We start from the raw sequence: 4,889 nt of genomic DNA on the forward strand, positions 1-4,889 counted from the left end.
CCCAATAAAAATTTACCGAAAATCCATTAAAAATCGAAATTTCACTTGGAAAATTTAAAATGGCTGTATCTCCTTTAGAGGGAAATGGGCCTTAATTCGTGACCCCATTAAAATTTTTAAAATTTTAGCGAAAATCCATTAAAAATCAAAATTTCACTAGGAAAATTTTAAATAACTGTATCTCCTTAACTAAGCGTCCTAGAGGGAAATGGGCCTTAATTCGTGACCCCATTAAAATTTTTAAAATTTTACCGAAAATCGTTAAAAATCGAAATTTCACTTGGAAAACTTAAAATGGCTGTATCTCCTTAACTATGTGTCCTAGAAGGAAATGGGCCTTAATTCGTGACCCCATTAAAAATTTCACCGAAAATCCGTTAAAACTCGAAATTTCACTTGGAAAACTTAAAATGGCTGTATCTCCTTAACTATGCGTCCTAGAGGGAAATGGGCCTTAATTCGTGACCCCATTTAATAAAATTTTACCGAAAATCCATTAAAAATCGAAATTTCACTTGGAAAACTTAAAATGGCTGTATCTCCTTAACTATGCGTCCTAGAGGGAAATGGGCCTTAATTCGTGACACCAATAAAAATTTCAAAATTTTACCGAAAATCCATTAAAAATCGAAATTTCACTTGAAAAATTTTAAATGGCTGTATCTCCTTAACTATGTGTCCTGGAGGGAAATTCACCGAAAATCCATTAAAAATCGAAATTTCACTTGGAAAACTTAAAATGGCTGTATCTCCTTAACTATGCGTCCTAGAGGGAAATGGGCCTTAATTTGTGACCCCTTTAAAAATTTAATAAATTTACCGAAAATTCATTAAAAATCGAAATTTCACTTGGAAAATTTAAAATGTCTGCATCTCCTTAACTAAGCGTCCTAGAGGGAAATGGGCCTTAATTCGTGACCCCATTAAAATTTTTAAAATTTCATCTAAAATTCATTAAACATGGAAATTTCACATGGAAATCTTAAAATGACTGTATCTCCTTAACTATGCGTCCTAGAGGGAAATGGGCCTTAAAGTGTAACTCCATTAAAAAATTTTAAAATTCACCGAAAATCCATTAAAAATCGAAATGTCACTTGGAAAACTTTAAATGGCTGTATCTCTTTAACTATGCGTCCTAGAGGGAAATGGGCCTTAAAGTGTAACCCCATTAAAATTTTTTTAAATTCACCGAAAATCCATTAAAAATCGAAATTTCACTTGGAAAACTTAAAATGGCTGTATCTCCTTAACTAAGCGTCCTAGAGGGAAATGGGCCTTAATTGGTGACACCAATAAAAATTTTAAAATTTTACTGAAAATCCATTAAAAATCGAAATTTCACTTGGAAAACTTAAAATGGCTGTATCTCCTTAACTATGCGTCCTAGAGGGAAATGGGCCCTATTAAATATTTCACCGAAAATATATTAAAAATCGAAATTTCACTTGGAAAACTTAAAATCGCGGAATCTCCTTAGCTATGCGTCCTAGGGGGAAATGGGCCTTAATTCGTGATCCCATTAAAAATTTTAAAATTTTACCGAAAATCCATTAAAAATCGAAATTTCACTTGGAAAACTTAAAATCGCGGAATCTCCTTAGCTATGCGTCCTAGAGAGAAATGGGCCTTAATTCGTGACCCCAATAAAAATTTACCGAAAATCCATTAAAAATCGAAATTTCACTTGGAAAATTTAAAATGGCTGTATCTCTTTTAGAGGGAAATGGGCCTTAATTCGTGACCCCATTAAAATTTTTAAAATTTTAGCGAAAATCCATTAAAAATCAAAATTTCACTAGGAAAATTTTAAATAACTGTATCTCCTTAACTAAGCGTCCTAGAGGGAAATGGGCCTTAATTCGTGACCCCATTAAAATTTTTAAAATTTTACCGAAAATCCGTTAAAAATCGAAATTTCACTTGGAAAACTTAAAATGGCTGTATCTCCTTAACTATGTGTCCTAGAAGGAAATGGGCCTTAATTCGTGACCCCATTAAAAATTTCACCGAAAATCCGTTAAAACTCGAAATTTCACTTGGAAAACTTAAAATGGCTGTATCTCCTTAACTATGCGTCCTAGAGGGAAATGGGCCTTAATTCGTGACCCCATTAAAAATTTCATAATTTTACCGAAAATCCATTAAAAATTGAAATTTCACTTGGAAAAATGGCTGTATCTCCTTAACTATGCGTCCTAGAGGGAAATGGGCCCCATTAAATATTTCACCGAAAATACATTAAAAATCGAAATTTCACTTGGAAAACTTAAAATCGCGGAATCTCCTTAGCTATGCGTCCTAGAGGAATATGGGCCTTAATTCGTGACCCCATTAAAATTTTTAAAATTTTACCGAAAATCCATTAAAAATCGAAATTTCACTTGGAAAACTTAAAATGGCTGTATCTCCTTAACTATGTGTCCTAGAAGGAAATGGGCCTTAATTCGTGACCCCTTTAAAAATTTCACCGAAAATCCATTAAAAAACGAAATTTCACTTGGAAAACTTAAAATGGCTGTATCTCCTTAACTATGCGTCCTAGAGGGTGATGGGCTTAAATTCGTGACCCCATTTAATAAAATTTTACCGAAAATCCATTAAAAATCGAAATTTCACTTGGAAAACATAAAATGGCTGTATCTCCTTAACTATGCGTCCTAGAGGGAAATGGGCCTTAATTCGTGACACCAATAAAAATTTCAAAATTTTACCGAAAATCCATTAAAAATCGAAATTTCACTTGAAAAATTTTAAATGGCTGTATCTCCTTAACTATGTGTCCTGGAGGGAAATGGGCCTTAATTCGTGACCCCAATAAAAATTTTAAAATTTTACCGAAAATCCATAAAAAATCGAAATTTCACTTGGAAAACTTAAAATGGCTGTATCTCCATAACTATGCGTTCTTGGAGGAAATGGGTCATAATTCGTGACGCAATTAAAAATTAAAAATTTCAACGAAAATCCATTAAAAATCGAAATTTTACTCGGAAAACTTAAAATGGCTGTATTTCCTTAACTAAGCGTCCTAGAGGGAAATGGGCCTTTATTCGTGACCCCATTAAAATTTTTAAAATTTTACGGAAAATCCATTTAAAATCGAAATTTCACTTGGAAAACTTAAAATGGCTGTATCTCCTTAACTATGCGTCCTAGAAGGAAATGGGCAATAATTCGTGATCCCATTAAAAATTTTCAAATATTACTGAAAATCCATTAAAATTCGAAATTTCACTTGGAAAACTTAAAATGGCTGTATCTCCTTAACTAGGCGTCCTAGAGGGAAATGGGCCTTAATTCGTGACCCCATTAAAAATTTTAAAATTTTACCGAAAATCCATTAAAAATCGAAATTTCACTTGTAAAATTTTAAATAACTGTATCTCCTTAACTATGCGTCCTAGAAGGAAATGGACTATAATTCGTGACCCCATTAAAAATTTAAAAATTTTTCCGAAAATCCGTTAAAAATCGAAATTTCACTTGGAAAATTTTAAATGGCTGTATCTCCGTAACTATGCGTCCTAGGAGGAAATGGGCCTTAATTCGTGATCCCATTAAAAATTTTAAAATTTTACCGAAAATCCATTAAAAATCGAAATTTCACTTGGAAAACTTAAAATGGGTGTATCTCCTTAACTATGCGTCCTAGAAGGAAATCGGCCATAATTCGTGACCCCATTAATAATTTTAAAATCTTACCGAAAATCCATTAAAAATCGAAATTTCACTTGGAAAACTTAAAATGCCTGTATCTCCTTAACTATGCGTCCTAGAGGGAAATCGGCCTAAATTCGTGACCCCAATAAAAATTTTAAAATTTTACCAAAATCCATTAAAAATCGAAATTTCACTTGGAAAACTTAAAATGGCTGTATCTCCTTAACTATGCGTCCTAGAGGGAAATGGGCCGCAATTCGTGACCCCATTAAATTTTTTAAAACTTTACCGAAAATCCATTAAAAATCGAAATTTCACTTGGAAAACTTAAAATGGCTGTATCTCCATAACTATGCGTCCTAGGAGGAAATGGGCCTTAATTCGTGAACCCATAAAAAATTTTAAAATTTTACCGAAAATCCATTAAAAATTGAAATTTCACTTGGAAAAATGGCTGTATCTCCTTAACTATGCGTCCTAGAGGGAAATGGGCCTTAATTCGTGACCCCATTAAAAATTTTAAAATTTTACCGAAAATCCATTAAAAATCGAAATTTCACTTGTAAAATTTTAAATAACTGTATCTCCTTAACTATGCGTCCTAGAAGGAAATGGACTATAATTCGTGACCCCATTAAAAATTTAAAAATTTTTCCGAAAATCCGTTAAAAATCGAAATTTCACTTGGAAAATTTTAAATGGCTGTATCTCCGTAACTATGCGTCCTAGGAGGAAATCGGCCTAAATTCGTGACCCCAATAAAAATTTTAAAATTTTACCAAAAATCCATTAAAAATCGAAATTTCACTTGGAAAACTTAAAATGGCTGTATCTCCTTAACTATGCGTCCTAGAGGGAAATGGGCCGCAATTCGTGACCCCATTAAATTTTTTAAAACTTTACCGAAAATCCATTAAAAATCGAAATTTCACTTGGAAAACTTAAAATGGCTGTATCTCCTTAACTATGCGCCGTAGAGGGAAATGGGCCTTTATTCGTGACCCCACTAAAAATTTCACCGAAAATCCATTAAAAATCGAAATTTCACTTGGAAAACTTAAAATGGCTGTATCTCCTTAACTAAGCGTCCTAGAGGGAAATGAGCCTTAATTCGTGACCCCATTAAAATTTTTAAAATTTTACCGAAAATCCATTAAAAATTGAAATTTCACTTGGAAAAATGGCTGTATCTCCTTAACTATGCGTCCTAGAGGGAAATGGGCCCC

The sequence above is a fragment of the Stomoxys calcitrans genome, chromosome 1, assembly GCF_963082655.1.
Source record: "Stomoxys calcitrans chromosome 1, idStoCalc2.1, whole genome shotgun sequence".
Classification (NCBI taxonomy): domain Eukaryota; kingdom Metazoa; phylum Arthropoda; class Insecta; order Diptera; family Muscidae; genus Stomoxys; species Stomoxys calcitrans.